Here is an 18,813-nt window from a genome sequence, read left to right as displayed (position 1 = left end):
ACCTATCGTAAGAGGTGATGCACCAAACATTCTATCTAAGACTTGCAACCTGCTTATCTCACAAAACCTTCAATAAATAGCCCTAAAAATTTCACAACTCAACTAAACATGTGTTGCATAAATATTTCCTAAAAGGGGCTGAATCAAATGCTTTCTTGAAGGAAAACATTTTTTCACAATTACAAGCTATCAAAACCAACTAACACAATTTACAACCTACACCTAACATGCATCTTTTTATATCAAATTCTAATAGAATGAGGCAAATAAAATAATTTTTAACTTAAATCACATAAATTACTAGAATCATCCATTCCACAAAACAATACAAGAAGTATTGAAAAGGAAAGCTGCTATTTTCTTGAAAAATAAAGGAGTTGTTGCTATTAAAAACTCAGAAAATGAGCTACAATCTTCATGTCTTAATGTTGTATGCACAAGGCAGAGAGAAAGGAACTTCAATGAATGAATAAGAGAAGAAGATAAATAGAGAAGAGGAGCTAGCCTCAACTAAAAGAATTAACTAATGCTGGACTCCACCTCTTCATCTTCAAATTCAGGTTGAACTGCAAGTCTTCATTCTTGGTTCTATCTCCATTTGCACGAAATATCTTCCTTGGTCGAATTTGAGGTAAAAGCCTTGAAAAAAGGAATCAAAATTGATTAAAACTAAGAGTAAACTTTTTTAAAAGACAGCTTGACTCATGTATGACCCATGTGGGGTCCAAACCGATCATAAACTACTCTAAAATCGCTCATATTTCCCTCTTTTTAGGCTTAAATTGATGTTGCATTTAGGATTCCACCTTCTTCCTCTCAACTGATTGTGAATTGGTGGTTTTTCTTTTTAGACTCTTTCTAATCTCTTGAACTGATCAAAGATTACTTAGGTAACCTTTAGGTACATTACTTGACACTCAAATGTATTGTTTTAAATGATAAGCTCATTTTCATTGAAGATTGTATCTCTGTCATTTTAATATTTTACTGATCTCTGCAAATGATGTTACTGTCTTCTATGACTGCATTTACTATCTTTGACATTCTCTCTATTTTGCTCCACTAGCTATCCTTATATAGGACTGTATCTTCCTTAGACTTTCATCGTCCCTCTCCTTTGGCAAGAATCTTTTCATTGTGCATTAGTTGTCCTTCAACTGCTCACTCATTGATTTCGATTAAGATGATTACTTCCATCTTTAACTATTTCTCTTTAAAACTTGTCATTTTTTACTGTCATCTACCTTTCTACATGTTGTATTGTTTTCATGACTGTGACAACTATTCATTATTATTTGGTTGATCTTCAAAATAGAAACCTCTAAAGAATGTGACATTGAAATCTTTGGCTAAATTTACTTCTCTGTGATTGCTTTACTCTTGGTTTAGACCTTCCATGCTCTATTAGTGTAAATCAATGTGCTTCTACTCATACTTATTGGTCTTAGCTTTTCCCTTTGATATCATAACTCTATTTAGAAGGCTCCCTCTTTGCATATGTCAAATTTTTATACTACCAGTGTCTTTTGGAGTTGAATTTTTTTATCTAGTGAAGCTTTGTAATAAGAACATATCACTATTATAAGGGATTTTGGGTTGTACTTGTTGGCATTATACACTCAGATGAGAATGGTATATGTTTTCATTGATGGTAACAAAGTGGCAACAAGGTTCAACAAGGTTTAATGGGTTCAACCAGCAATAAACTTCACCTACCGGCACCGGCATCCAGTTTACACCAGCTGTAGTTTACACCGGCAAAAGATTATATCGGCAATCTAAGCTGACTTGGCAATAATATTATTTGTAATGTAAATTATATTTGTATGGCCGACATGATGTATTGTAAAGACTCATATATATATGAGATCTTGCAGGTCATTTGAAATGTAAGTAATGTATGTAGGTATATGTGTATGTAAGCGATATTTGAGATGAGATAGGGATATGATGCCATATAGTTGTTTATGCATTTTGATGTATTTATTTTGAGAGCGAATAAGAAGCAGAGCAGAATGAAGACTATTCTGTGAAAGAAAAATCATTTACCAGCAAGGTTTTTGGTAGAGGTATCAGACAAAGCTTAAACCAGTATTGAATCCAACATTGCAAATTCTATTTTGAAGCAGTACATTGTTATTGGATTTAACCATCCAATTGTGTAGTCAGTGGGACTCCATTTTTGTTGTTGAGCAGTAAGCTCTAGGTAGTTGGACTTCCTGCATGTGCAGGCCCCTATTGTACTCAGTAATATTTATTCATATTGGCCAGTGAGTAAATATTGTGGGTCACAAATCCCACTGAGGTTTTTCCCCTACCGGGTTTCCTCACCAAAAATATTTGTGTTATGGTGTGTATTGATGTTGATTCTTTGTTTCTCTTTACTGCATTATTATTTTCTTATCAGTATATTAATTTAAGTAATAAAGTTGCAAATAAGTTTAAATCTTTCATCTACTGGTCAGATACTGATTCACCCCCCCCTCAGTGTCTTTGAGGTTAACCAAGTATCTAGAAATTGGTATCAGAGCCTATTCCTTCATGAATACTAAGAGGGGGGGTAAATTAGTATACCAAAAAATACTAAACTCAAACACTTAAACAGTTTAGTAGTAAACCGGTATAACAATTTTACTAACAAACCGGTTAACACAAATGCAAACCAAATAACAAATAAGGCATTCACCCACAGAAGCACAATCACTATCACACAAGAGACTTGATGTGGAAACCCAAATGGGAAAAACCACGGTGAGATGAAACTCACAAGTAACTATCTGTAGAATAGTAACCAGATTGGTTAAGGTCAGACTGATTAAGGTCATACAATGTTCTTTACCAGAACAGATCCTGTTAGGAATCTCAATCTCTGTTAGGAGATAAGTCTGATTAAAGACTACCTTCTGAGAGGATTTTAGATCCACAGTTGTGAACCACCTTGTTAGAGGATTTACAAAGGCTTTGCCAGGCCTACCCGGTTAAGGGTTTCAGACTTGTCGAAGATGTGAGTAATCAACAAGTAAGTTATCTAAATACTAGCACAGTATGCTTGGTTAGATCCTTGATAGCTCATTGTTTATGCATTTCAGCATTACTTCAGTCTTCAAAATCTCCACACTCTATTTCTTCACACATACCTAATCTTCTTCTGTGATCGCACATGCAAAAACCTCATCAACCACACAAAACCCTAACAACACCTAAAATCCTAGACATGATGTCCTTATAAAGGAATCTGATTTCATGTCGGTCCAATAGGATTACATTGCAAGTTCCTAGGTTCAATGCATCTGGACACATTTGGTAACATGACACAGAATCACCGCCAAAGTGTTGGTGGATGATAACTCATCACAAAAATAATACCAGTTGGTAACTCATCACAGAGTAATACCAGTTCATACATTTACCTATTACCGGTTTGTCAAAATGAAGATAGGGAAAAATGATAACAACTGCTTTGTTTCTTCATACCGCCTTGGGATCCTTGAACCACTTGAGGTCTTCATATCTCTTGGGTCTTCATACCGCTTGAGATCGGTAAACACTTTATGTAAAGCATCAATAGTCTAAAGACTATATTATATAATACCGGTTGGAACAAATACCGGTTGAGCATAACTCATACATACAAAAATTGATCTCAAAGCAAGTGTGTGTCCATCAACGACAATCACAACATCATCATCAAAAATGCCAACAATCTCCCCCTTTGGCATTGATGGCAACACTTAGGAAAAATTTTAACATCTAAGTGTTTTACAACGACAATATGCCATAATCAAAATTACTCCCCCTAAGCATATACACTATCCCTTTTGCATAAAATATAATGTATACTACTCCCTTATAGAGATAAACATGAAAGTATACATAATATGCATCAAAATTTTAAATACAGAATACTACTCCCCCTTTGCCAACAATGACAAAGTATTGCAGAATAACCCCTCTTTCTCATTATCATTAGTATAATAAATGTGTATGACAATAATGAGTAAAATTTATCAAAAATCGATTTAAAATCCTGCATAAATGTCTTCAAGGATAAGGACCATGACTCAAGCAATGAGGTAGCAACCTTACTTTCCATTTGCATCTGGGATACTTGTTCCTCCATGGCATCCAAGGTACTCATCTCTTGAGTGACCATTAAGGCATCCAGATTAAGATAGCATTTCTGAAGTATTTGCAGTCGTGGTAGTAGAACCAATTGAAGTTCCTGCAAATATCTGGTCCGATTGGTGATTTCCAACTCTATTCTGGTAGTCTGGAGTTGAAATCGGTGAACGGTTTTTCCAAATGTGGTGAAGGAATCATAGGGCATCTTGAAGGTTCTTATATATGTCTGCAAATCAAATTGCAGTTTGTCTTTCTGAGCAAGCACATCATCACAGCATAGATGGGGTTGGCTTATCTTACTGAGCAGTAATTTCCCCTCATCCATGGCATCTCTTATGTCTTTCTGCGCTTTCTGAAGTTCAGACCAGAGCTCGTTTAATTTCTTCACTAAGGTAGTGTTCAGTGCCTTTTGATGCTTCTTTTGAGCATTGGCTTCAGCAACATCTTCCAGGCATTGCACCTGGTCCTCTACAACTGTGCATAAAAGTTTTAGTTGGGCTAGAGAGGAATCGGTACTAGGGAGGTTGTTACCAGGTATCAAACTAGTAAGAGTTTCTACCGCAGTTTGAATAACATCTTGTTCCGTCTTCCTTCTTAGCGCTTCCAGTCGCTCTTGGGTAAGCTTAATGCTTTGCAGCAGCTCCATTTCATTTGCAGATTGGAGGTTAATGGGACTGGTAATGTCAGTCGGTTTGTCTTGACTACCGGTTGCCTTTGGGGTCTCCACTTGTGTGCTCTTTGTCGCTTCCTCCTTCTCTTTGGCTCTTTTCTTTTCCTCTTCAGCCTTCTTTTGCTCCTCTGCTTCTTTCTTTCTCTTTTCTTCTTCCTTCTTTCTGCTTCTCTTCTTCTTTCTTCTTCTCCTCTTCATGTTTCCTCTTCTCTTCCTCTTTTCTCTTCTCCTCTTCCTATTTCTTTTTCTCCTCTTCCTTTTTCTTCTTCTCCTCTTCCTCTTTCTTCTTCTCCTCTTCCTTTTTATTCTTTTTCTCTTTATCCTCTTCCACTTTATTAGCCTTTTCTTTGTCCACTCTTTGTGTGTCAGCCTTGTCCTTTGCTACATCCGGAGTGACATTTTCACCATCCAAAGCATCAATGTCAATAGGGTCCATTTATTCAGTGACCGGTTATCCTTCACTGTCATACACCTCATCTAGTTTTTCAGTTTCTGGTTCTTGCTCAGCCTTCTTGTTGGCTTCGGACATTTGGTGCAACCTCGGACCGACTTTGGCATGTGAGTGGGTATCTTTTACCACTTCAAGAACTTTCCCTTCCAATAACAGGAGTCTTCTTCTTCTCATGAAGAAGAGGCCTTTGTACTTTTCCATAACTTCATAAAGTTTTAAATTTGACACATCAGGAAAATATTGTACAAATATTTCTTCTCTTATTTCTTGTTCCTTTTCTATAGCAATGTGCTATTTGTTATCTAAAGAATTATATAAAGAATCTGGTGTCACAGATCTAATTTCTTATGGTGACCGGTCATTAATACATAAATATTGGATAACTTCCTGTTCAACCTCCTCCTTTTCATTGTCATTAAAATTATCAAAATGATCTATTAAATCACTTAGCACTTTTCTCCTAATATTCTTGATAGTTCTTTGACAATGTGTCAAAGGTTTGTAAGAGGAAATGTCTATATTTACCGATGTTGATGATGTTGGTTCATTGCCGGTTGTCTTTGTCTTCTTCCTCATTTGCCTAGTCTTTTTAGGTTGTACCTCAGGTTCTGTATCCTCAGAGTCTGGTGAGGTGTTCTTAGTTTTCTGCTTCCTTTCAAAGACCTTGGCAGGTGCAACTTCCAGTTTCTTCTTTGCCGGTGACCGCTTGGTCACTTTAGGACTTGTTGAAGTAACCAATGCCGATACAGATGGCACTACCTTTCCTTTCTTCACTGAAGGTTCTTCAACCGGTGTTACCCTCTCCAAATAGGTGTTGGTTCTCTTCTTCTTAGGATCAAGAGGTGAGGCAAGTAGGGTAGAGGCATACCCGTCTAGCATGTCATACATTACCTCATATCCCATGGGCTCCACTTCTTCTTTTTTGGGCTCAACCGCCTCCATTATACACTCATCTACTCTGATGATAAAACAAATTTCCTCTTCATACTTCTTGACAACATCACCAGATATTCTCACCCTCTGGCTCATCTTGCATCTGAACTCATCAAAGTATTTGTTTAGGACTTCAAGATAACCGGTTCCTACTGCTTGAAGACTCACTCTGATTTGCTTGGTAACCGGTTGTTCAGCAGACCATTATATATCACCGACTCCTAGGAAATAGCCTTGAAAGTAGAAAAACAATCCTACCAGCAGTTGTCCAAATTTAAATCTTAAGGAAGTGTCCTGTTTAATTGACTTTAGGTTCACCAGAAGTTGCCTTTGCATACAGGTGCATAAATCAAATGAGGCATCTTCCATGATCATCCTGTAGGCGGCATTTACCACTGCAACAAAGATAGAGTTAATTTTGCTAGCATAGAACATCTGGTAACCTATCACCATACAAGCATACTTGACCAGATCATCCTTGATGGTATTGATGGTCAATCCCTATTGGTCGCTCACAAAACCAGTGAGCTTGGTCATTTCCATCTTAATGACTTTCCTTAGGGCTGGCACCTCACCAGTGTTGCAAAAACTAGTGACAACATGAATAGCTTCAGGTGTTATGTCATGTGTTCTCTCAAGATACATTTTATCACCATGAACTCTGCTCAGGATGATTCGAATGTGATCTTCTGTGAACTCTTCAAAAAAATACACCCGCATTGTGAAGCTTCCTCTTTCCAGGATGCTATATTCCAGTTTGATCTTCGTGTCCTTCCCACAGAATAAACTTAACTGAGAATGGATCACTAGAGATCCTAGGTCTTCTATTTTGCAATCAATATAATCTGAAATACCTTCCTCAACTATAACACCAGCAGGTATCTGGGATAGGGCATTGTATTTTGCCTTTCGTTGGATGAAATCTACTGAATTATCAGGTACACTAGGACTGGAGTGCGATGCAGAAGCCATGATAAATGGATAAACAAGAATTTTGATAAATACCTTCAGAAATCCGCAATTTAGGGTTTGCAACTTCAGCTTCACCACACACTACTTTGGTTGTTGGATTACCGCTTTGTGTTCTTCACCTGACTGATTGGTATTATCTCTGAATGCTTCTTTCAAAGTTTTTGAAATCTCTCTAAATCGCAAGACAAATTGCCTTTTGTCGCTCTACACTTGAAAATTTCTTCGCTCGCAAATTGATAAGTGAAAATGACAAAAATCCCTTTTAAACGAATTCTTCACCTACAATAATAAATGCTCCACTATTAGGGCGTAAACCCTAATTTGCCTTTTACTATTTCCAGTCTTCTACCAATTGATAGGTATCACATACTGGTTAAGGTCCTTTACTGGTGTAAACCGAGGGTTCAAAACATTTCATCGATTTGCTCCCCCTAAGCTTTTCTGAAGCTTAGTTTACTGGTTCAATGACTTCCACACTAGGTGCAGAAATCGGTTTTTCTTGTGACACTTCTTTAGGTTTCTTCTTCCATGTTGTCTTCATATCTACTTGAGCAGTTTCAACATCAATCTTTCCTTATAGAGTGACCAGTATATCATTTGATATGTTCTTTCTCATTCTACAGGTTTTGGCAGGGTGTCCCGGTTTGTTGCAATGATAGCATACCGTTCTAGGTGTTCTCCATGGTCCATTGTTCATTCTACCATTCTTCCTCCTGCATGTTGCAACAGTGTGACCGCTACCATGACAAATTCAAATAGGTTTCTCTCCAACTGGTTGTCGCTTGATAGCCACCACCACCTGACTAATGGTCATAGGCATTATACCAGTTTGGATTCCGATTCATAGAGGATTCAAGAAAAACTCCTTGACTCCTTTGAGGATATCTTCCAGTGTTGTGTATAACAAACCTGGATTCAAATGCTCTATGCCCAAACTTGTTGCATGCATAATAGTTACTATTGAATCTATTGGATCTAGGCTTATTGTTTAGAAAGTAGGGAAAATTATTGTAAGCCTTACTTCTATATACATTGGTAGTGTGTCCTTCCTTGAGACAATTAAAGAAAACAGGTTTGAACTTTTGCTTACCTTTATCCTTTGGTGTCGGTTGCTTCTTTGATGCTCCATCTTTTGTTCTAGAGGTCTCACCTTCCTCATAATCAGAAAAACCAAGTCCAGTGGTATTCTTAACCGGTTTTGTTGATTCAAGCTTTTGTTTTAGCTTAACAGTGCTCTTATTGAATTTGGCAAGTATTTCCTTTGACTTAGTGAGTTCTTTGGAAATAGAAGCATTGGATTCCTTCAAGGTTTCATTCTCAGAAATAACCATGTTTAGTTCACCTTGCATTTCTTCTTTTTCCACTTTACTCTCTTGGAGATGAGCGGTAAGTGCACTGATTTCTTGCTTCAGCTTGGAGATCTCATGATCTTTGTCTTTTACTAGATCTTCAACTTTCCTCCGGTTCTCAAGTTCTTGACACATTTTGATAGTCAGTCCTTCCAGTTCCCTTCTTAGGTTAGCATTAGATTCATTCAGTTTTTCAACTTCTTCAACTAGGGCTTCCATGTCTGCTTCATCAGAAGAACTATTTTCAGTAAGCTCCATCAGTTTCTTAGCATGCTCTCTTCTCTTTGCTAGAGAGACTTTATATTTGACTTTGAGTTCATCAAAGGCTTTCTCAATCTGAGTGAGATGATGAGTAAGTTCCCTCACAGTGTATTCCCCCATATCTCCTTCCTAGTGGTTAAACTTATAGAAAGGTTGGCTCTGATACCAATTGATGAATACTAAGAGGGGGAGGTGAATTAGTATACCAAAAAATACTGAACTCAAACACTTAAATAGTTTAGCAGTAAACCGGTATAACAGTTTTACTAACAAACCGGTTAACACAAATGCAAACCAAACAACAAATAAGGCATTCACCGACAGAAGCACAATCACCATAACACAAGAGATTTTGACGTGGAAACCCAAATGGGAAAAACCACGGTGAGATGAAACTCACAAGTAACTATCTGTAGAATAGTAACCAGACCGGTTAAGGTCATACAATGTTCTTTACTAGAACAGATCCTGTTAGGAATCTCAATCTCTGTTAGGAGATAAATCCGATTAAAGACTACCTTGTGAGAGGATTTTGGATCCACAGTTGTGAACCACCTTGTTAGAGGATTTACAAAGGCTTTTCCAAGCCTACTCGGTTAAGGGTTTCAGACTTGTTGAAGATGTGAGTAATCAACAAGTAAGTGATCTAAATACTAGCACAGTATGCTTGGTTAGATCCTTGATAGCTCATTGTTAATGCATTTCAGCATTACTTTAGTCTTCAAAATCTCCCCACTCTATTTCTTCACACAGACCTAATCTTCTTCTATGATCGCACATGCAAAAACCTCATCAACCACACAAAACCCTAACAACACCTAAAACCCTAGACATGATGTCCTTATAAAGGAATCTTATTTCATGTTGGTCTAATAGGATTACATTGCAAGTTCCTAGGTTCAGTGCATCTAGACACATTTGGTAATGTGACATAGAATCACCACCAAAGTGTCGGTGGATGATAACTCATCACAAAAATAATACCGGTTGGTACCTCATCACAGAGTAATACTGGTTCATACATTTACCTATTATCGGTTTGTCAAAATGAAGACTGGGAAAAATGATAACAACCGCTTTGTTTCTTTGTACCGCTTTGGGATCCTCGAACCGCTTGAGGTCTTCATATCACTTGGGTATTCATACCACTTGGGTCTTCATACTGCTCTAGATCGATAAACACTTTCTGCAAAGCATCGATAGTCTAAAGACTATAATACATAATACGGTTGGAACAAATATCGGTTGAGCATAACTGATACATACAAAAAGTGATCTCAAAGAAAGTGTGTGTCCATCAATGAAAATCACAACATCATCATCAAAAATGCCAACAGTCCTCTATTTGTAGAAGCCCAACAACTTGAGGAAAATTCTTAAATTGATACCGATGGAAAGTTTGAGACAACACTTGGAAGCAACTCTTGAAGATTTTGATGCAGAAAAATTGAAGAATATCAAACTGGAAGATGAACTCAGATCTGCTTAGGAATTCATCAAAGCACTTTAAGAAAACCTGGTCATAGCACAAAATAAGAGAAAATAATTACATGTGTAACTACAAAAACAAGATGATGAAGAAAAAGAAACTCTCAAAGATATTGCAGAGAAACTGAGACAAGAGAACGGTAACATGAAGAATGAGATGCAAGATTTAACCATGAGACTATGTAAGGATATTGAAGATAGAAAGAAGAATGAGGAAGATTTCATTGAAAGACTTAATGAAAGATCAGATGAATCTCTAAGGCTTAGTTATGATAATAATATGCTTAAAACAGAGTTGACTCACATGCAACATGACAAAGATGAACTTATGAGACAAGTTGGCACCTCGGGAAGTGAGTTGGTCACTGTAAATGAATATAAAGACAAATTCAAAAAGAGCTTAGACAAGATTGATGATATAATGAAGAGTCAAAGACCTGATGGAGAAACAATTGGACTTGGATTTGAACATGGAGAAAGTTTCGGAACTGCAAACAATCATGATCACAACAAACCGGTAAGGCAACCTAATGTTTATAAATTCAATGGAAAATGTTTTAATTGCAACAAATTTGGTCATAGAGAAAATCAGTGTAGATATAGGAATAATTAGAATACAAACTTATCCACCAGTCAATGTTCCAAATGCAATAAATATGGTCATAACTTAGACAATTGCAGAATGAATGCAAAATGCTATGCTTGTGGTAGATTTGGACATCTATCTAAACAATGCAGAACTCAAACCAAGCAAGGTTATGGAAAAGCTATTCAAAGAAACAATGTAACTTGTTATGCATGTAACAAGATTGGGCATATTGCAAGATTTTGCAGAAGCAAGAATGTATCGGCAAACAAAAAAGGATCTAATGACAAAGGCAAGGAAAAGGTAAATGAAATCAAGCAAAAATTCACTAAACAATGGGTCAAGAAGAGATCAAAGAAATGATGAATCTGTCTCTACACCGACATAACAGAGCAATCCTGCACCGATAGGAGATTCTTCATCTAACTAAGGAATATTCCTTAGGGGTAAGACAACTAATTTAAGATCATGCATTTTACCCTCAAATGGTGGTAAGAAGTCATAATTCTTCTTTACCAGTAGATATGTTGAGTATTCACTTAACCGGAAAAGCATTTATTGTGGTTGTAAGTTAACTTTTTGGTTATAAAGCACTGTAATTTCTCATTTCAACTTACCAAGCATTCAAGTATTCGAAGAGCGCAGAAGTTGAGCACCAACATTCAAGAAGCAAAGCAGGAAGATTTTTCAAGGCATCCAATGTTTTCAGTTAAAGGGTATTTATCTTACGAAATGGCTTCCTCATCTTTTGTTCTTGAATTCATTGCAAACCCTACTATTGTGGAAAATATCAAGCATCCTAGACCAGTCTTTAAGATTATCCCTAAGATAGCTAACTTGGATGACTCCATTGGTGCATTTTCAAAAATCCCGAAGGGAGTTGCATTTGTTGAAGACCCTAGGGCATACATTCATTGTAACATTGGAGATTTAGGTTCTAAGGATTTAAAGAACATGTTCATGAATGTTATCAATGATAAACAAGGTGCAGTCAAACCAAAACACATGATTGTGGAAGATTTAGGGTTCGTAGACATCCTTCACATTCCTGAATTTTCAGATGAGATTGTTCGTTATATTCTTAGCAGAGTTCACGGTGAATTTTTATGGCTATACTCAGTTTTCAAAATCACTAAGGAAGCGATTAAGGTTGTTACTAGTTTACTTTCTACCGGCACTAGGCCTGAGAAGAAAAAGAAAATTCCAAACAAAGAGGTTATGAACTTAACTGGCACAACATCAAATAATAGACCACTTAGGGTTAGCGATATAACTGATAACAATGCCAAATATGCAAGTATGATTATTGGATACAAAGTTGCTCATACTAATAGATTGAATTCTATTTCAAGTCTATGCATTCACAGTGCTTATGAGATGATAATGAACAATGCTCAAATTGATATTTGTGAATGGTTGAAAGATGAATTGATAGAAAATTTGGATAAGATTAAAGGTGATATGAAGGGAACTTTCAAGTTTGGGAATTTGATTGTATGTTTAATGCTATATTTCTCAAAGGAGATTCCCAGTATAGGCCACAAAGAATTTGCCTATGATATTTCTGTTGGAAAATAGATAAAGGAGGTAATTACTAGCATGGGCTCAGATGGTGACAAGCAAGTAAAAGAGTATTTCAAAGATTTTCAAGAAAAAATGAGACAAAGGGAAAGAATCCCTCAAAGCATTGTTGACAAATATGGCAAATAGATATGCTTTATAATTAAGAGAGATGAGGTATGGATGGAGGCAATTAGACCTAGAACTGTCTGGATAACTAAGATGGGTTATGAAGTGGATTCACATCTTGGAATCTTATGCCAAGATACTCCTAGATGCTCCACGAGAACCAATTGAATAGATCTTTGGAAATGTTGATACTATTGAAAGATGTTGAAATTTAGAAGCAGAGGAAGAAAAGAGACAAAATAATAAAAGATGATTCAAAGTTTGTTGAATTTGTTACAAAGGGATTGTTGAAACTTGATCCGATGAGTGGTGTTGCTGCACAAGAAAGAAAATCAGAACAACTGGTAGCACATATTTCTCATGTTTCTACCTCATCCGATTCTGATAGTGATAAGGCTACTGAATTCAAAAGGGTGGACAAGAAGAAAAGAAAACCCTCACTGGCACCTACTCCATCACCAAAGAAATCAAGGACTATAAGAAAGAAACAACATGCTATGAGAGAGCTCAGTGGTCTCGAGAAGAAGGTCACATAGAAGAAACCAGAACAAAAGGTACCTGATACACTTTCATCTGAAGAGCTTATCAATGAAATAACTCAGGATGGCAATCTTGGAATGTTAGTAAGTTCTATCATTCTTTCAAAGATTTTGATAAGGATACAATTGAGGAGAGTATAATTTTATATCTAGATATATATAAGAAAGTTCTTATTGAAGTCATAGATGTTCTCCCAAATGATTTATATCTAAGACTTGAAGCCAAGAGAATGTCTACTATGAAATTGGATAAGAAACTGAAGGTTGAAGCACTGCTAGTGGCTCATCCTGTTATGTCTAAGCAATAAATAGATGATTTGATATCTGAAGCTAATGGGACTATTTTTGCAAGTGGTCACTAACAAGTTAGCTTCATGGCCGACAGGATAAAAGAGATAGCAGATGAAACAGTGGATAAGTGGGACATATTCTTTGTTGAGAAAGAGAAAAGGGAAAAAAAATATAGACAAAAAGTTGAAAAATCCTTCACTAAGGTATATTTGAAAGCAAATAAGGGTAAGAGTAAGGTTGGAAGTGTTCCCGATTTCACAATAAAAAATAACTTACCTCCACTGGCAGTAGAAGAGGCACCAACAGAAATGCAAAATCAACCTGAAGAGAAGTCAAAGGAAGTGAAAATAGATGATGTTGATCTCGAGTCAGACATTCTATTAACAATGAATGTTGACACTTAGGACATCAATATTGTAATGGATAAGGAAATTGTTGAGGAGAAGAAATTTGAATCTATAAATGTTGAAAATGTCGACTCACCGATCAAGACTGTTGACACTTAGCTGAATATTGAGATACCGGTAGAACAAGAATAGACAGAGTCTGAATTGAAAGAGAATAAGAGTGAAAATAAGGAAGAGAAAGTGAATAAGGAAGTGATTAAGGTGGCTGAACAGGTATCTGGAGAAGAGAAGAGAATTATTGCAGATGCTAGCACTTCTCCCAGTACTTCTACTATGGATTTCAGACCGACAACTGTAACAAATGTATTATTGGATTCTATTGAGAAGATAACTAAATGCAATGCCTTAGCATTTAAGGCTATTGATGAATGTCTATCAATTTTGCAAATGATTGCACCAGCGTGCAAGGTAGATCACATTGTTGGTTCAATAGGTAAATTGGACACATTGTCCAAATTCATTTCTTCTAACATTCAAACAGTAGATAAAATAAATGAGGAAACTATTTAGGAAAGAGTTAATAAGGAAAAGGAAGATTTATTTGACAAAGCAATAAAGGATTGTACAAAATAGATTGATTCATTGCTACCGGCATTAAATTCCACCATTTTGGAATACAAGGAATTGTACAGGGAAGCCTGCAAACCTCATCATTTAACCAAAGACATTGATGAACAAATAAAGAAAACTCAGAAAAAGATTGATGACATTGCAGATAACATGATTGGTTCTTCAGAACTAACATCAGTTTTGGATCAGGAAATGGCTATTCATGAAGAGAAGATTGAAAATATAGAAAAAGAGAAAGCAAGATTGAAGATGAAAACCCAAGAGTTGAAGACTAAACTTGGTCCAAGATTGGATAATCTATTAACACACTAGAATGCACTATCCAAGGAAAAAATTCAAGGAGCTAGATCATTGGAGCAACATATGCATTATCTCACCGAGATGATCAGGTAGAGAGAGACAGTAATTTCCGATAGTACAAAGTTTTTGAAGAGTCTTAACTTGGTTTTGGCAGATATTTTTCAGATTGTACATAACCGACTACAGGTATTTAGGTAAGTTTTTGAATTTTTGATACTTTTGACATCCTTTGTCATTGATGTCAAAGGGGGAGTGGTATAATGAGAAAAATGTACAGAGTAAGGGATGGTGACAAGTGGACAGAAGGAGATCATTTGCTCAGGGGGAGCACTTTCAGTTTTGGATATTAGTTTTGATTTTTCTCATGAGTGTTGCCATCAATGTCAAAGGGGGAGATTGTTGGAATTATACACTCAAATGAGAATGGTAGATGTTGTCATTGATGGCAACAAAGTGGCAACAAGGTTCAACCGGCAACAAAATTCACCTACCGGCACCAGCATCCAATTTACACTAGCTGCAGTTTACACCGGCAAAAGATTATACCGGCAATCTAAGCCGACTTGGCAATAATATTTTTTGTAATGTAAATTATATTTTTATGGCCGACATGATGTATCGTAAAGACTCATATATGTATGATATATTGTAGGTAATTTGAAATGTAAGTAATGTATGTAGGTATGTGTGTATGTAAGCAATATTTGAGATGAGATAGGGATATGATACCAGATAGTTTTTTATGCACTTTGATGTATTTATTTTGAGAGAGAATAAGAAGCAAAGTAGAGCAAAGACTATTATGTGAAAGTAGAATCATTTACCGACAAGGTTTTTGGAAGAGGTATCAGATAGAGCTTAAACCGGTACTGAATCCAGCATTGCAGATACTATTTTGAAGCAGTACATTGTTATTGGATTTAACCATCCAATTGTGTAGTCAGTGGGAATCCATTTTTTTTGTTGAGCAGTGAGCTCTAGGTAGTTGGCCTTCCTACATGTGTAGGCCCCTATTGTACTGAGTAATATTTATTCATATTGGCCAGTGAGTAAATATTGTGGGTCACAAATCCCACCAAGGTTTTTCCCTTCTTGGGTTTCCTTGCCAAAAATATTTGTGTTATGGTGTGCATTGATGCTAATTCTTTTGTTTCTCTTTACTGCATTATTATTTGCTTACCGGTATATTAATTTCAGTTATAAAGTTGGAAATAAGTTTAAATATTTCATCTACCGGTTAGACACTGATTCACCCCCCTCCTCTCAGTGTCTTTGGGGTTAACCAAGTATCTAACAGTACTAGGTTTTGGCTCTTTCATCATTCTTTGTTATGATGATTGTGTATGCTCCATTTTCTATGATAAGGCTTTCTATCATAAGCATGTAATGTACTCTTTTCTTCTAGCAGTCGTAAGATTGTCCATGGTGCTCATTCTCCTTCCTATGACTGATACATCACTGGGACGGTGACAAACCTTCATATAACTCTATTTTCATTGTGACTATGGCTTCTCCTTTGTATTGATTCATTGTTTAAATCTTTTGTGGTGTCAACAATGAAGGGTCCCTTTGTGTATGGGAATTAATTCTCTTAACCTTTTGTGCATGTCTTTGTATATTGGTTGTGGCTATGGCTTTTGATAGTAATCTTGTTATTCATTGTTGTAGATGCTTCTTTCTTGTTCCTTAATGCATTCATTTTACTGCTTTCTAGTTCGAAAGCTTCTTTGGCTATTGATGATTGTGACTGCTAAATAAGGTACTTTAATCCTTGTATGGGTTGACTATCCTTTGTGGTAACATGTCTTTGTATTATTGCTTTTCTTTTGTTGTCTTAGCCATTCTTGAAATGTTGCAACAATATACTCATTTTTATACTTTCTTTGTTTTATGGTTGCTCCAGGTCTCATCATTACCATCTCTGTTATCAAACTGCTATCAAACTTTTCATTGTATCCCTTCATATGCTAACTTCTTGACTGTTACAGGTTTTTATTGGGGCTATTTTCATCAACCTTGTTGCTCTATGAGTGGTTGTGGCTCAAAAATCATCTCTACATCATATTACCTTTGCTAGGACTGTCTTGTGCCTTGAAGATGATATTGTGGACTGCCCTAGATAATTTAGAACTGTGTGTTTCTTGTCTCTATTCTTAGAGGTTGGCAAATATCATAATAACTTCATAATGTTGTAACTATTCTTCTATACCTGCTCTATCACAGTGGTGATCACCATAGCTTAGACTGCATGTTCATTCATTCATTTGTTCTATTCTTGGTTGTTATAATAGTGGTTCAAGCTTTTGAAGCTATTACAAGAATCTTTAAGGTCGTTGATTGTCAAAACTTCCACTCTTTGTGGCATCTTAATGAGCTCACTAACCTTGAAGGACTGGAAAAATTTGTAAATACAAGTATGGTCATTTGGATAATGTTGTATTAATATCTCTTAAAAAAACCTTACCCTTTTCTCATGAATATACATTCTTTCTTTGCAACATTGAACTTCACAAAGTGCTGCAACAAACCCTTGCTTGATGATGCATTAATCTCAGTCAATGATATTTTTTAAAAACAAAACCCTACAAGGCTCCATGAAGGAAAGCATGCTGAGAAGTACTAGAATATTCACAAACTATCCAAGGTAGTGACCATGGTTGTGTGTATTGTTTTGGCAGTGATGTATCTTTAAAGTCTTAATAAGACAAGATTAATACAAGGAATCATTCAAATACCCTTACCAAACTACAAACCCTTAGGCATAACTTTTAGATAATCAAATGAAGGCTTGAAAACATGATTGACTGTCATGAGAGGCTAATATAATCAATGAAAATTTATTTCTTTTGTGGTATAAGGCATCAACTAGTTTGAAACCCTACCTTTATGTGGAACTCATTGTTTAACTAAAACTTTTCTTCTCCATATGGTTTCTTCAATCTCTTTCATGTTGAATCTTCACATACTTTGGTGCCAACTCATTCTTCTTTATTGAAACCCTTATTTTATTGTGTTGACACTGCAATTTGAAACTTTAAAAGATTCATTTTATGCATGAGTCTTTGCATGATAAAAAAACACTACTTCCTAGATGGTGTTTAACTTGTAAATAGAGGCATAAAAGGAGTTGCATGTCACTTTTTACGTAAGGAACTTCATTTCTCATAGTGGAAGTATGAGATAAAGGGCAAACCTCAATGAAGAAATCAAAAGAAACCTAAATCACCATGAAGACTAAAATTTTCTCTTTATTTGCAACATTTAATTCAAGCTTTGACTCACCTACATGAGAAAAAGGTCTTTGTGGAAGCTTTTCTCAACTAATAAAACACTATCAATGCTTTATTAGTTTGACAACATCAAATAAAATATTTTAAAATGTATTTTTCTCTCTTGTAAGTCCTTTGATAATACAATACATACTCACCCTCTAATATCTCCTTTGACCACACAATACAAAGGTGGCACGTGTTCTTTTATCCCTTTAAACAATTAGATCCCTTCTAAAACTTCATGATAAAACATAGGGCATTTTAGCAAGCTATTTTTCACCTAATTGTAAAAAATGGGTAACAATAACAAGTAGGTATCTTCCTCACTAGTCTTGATAAGGTAAATTGGAAGAGGGCTTGAACCCTTTCACATAACATCCAACTAGGTGAAAAAGAGGGATCACACAAGATCTATGACAACCAAAGAAATTAGAATGAAAGAAAAGAAAAATATTTTCAATATATATTCAAACTGGTAGGAAAAAGAGTTAATGACCTCATTCAAAAACAACTCTTTCTTGATGTGAGGGATCACAATAAAGAAGAGGACATGTGACATTTAATCTATATACAAACCATAGTCTAAGCAATGGAATCATCTAGATTACCATAAGGAAGGGAAGATAGAGGAAGCCTACCCCGAGGAGAGCATATAATAGACAAAGGAGAATCAACAAGAGGACAAGGTGAAAGGCAACCAGCATCTACCAAAGAAGATAGGAACATAGCAGAAACTATTGGAGGAAGAGAGTTTGGAGAAGGAGCCACTACAAGGTCCATGATATTGGATAAGGACACCCCTAGATCAATCCCATTAGAACCTATTGGAGATTGGAGATTGTTGGAGATTGTTGTAGCCATGGTTGTCATTGATGTCAAACTTGGTTATTCAGATAGATGTTGTTCCATAAAT

Source organism: Cryptomeria japonica, chromosome 10, assembly GCF_030272615.1.
Source record: "Cryptomeria japonica chromosome 10, Sugi_1.0, whole genome shotgun sequence".
Taxonomy (NCBI): Eukaryota; Viridiplantae; Streptophyta; class Pinopsida; order Cupressales; family Cupressaceae; genus Cryptomeria; species Cryptomeria japonica.
This window is presented reverse-complemented; position numbering follows the sequence as displayed.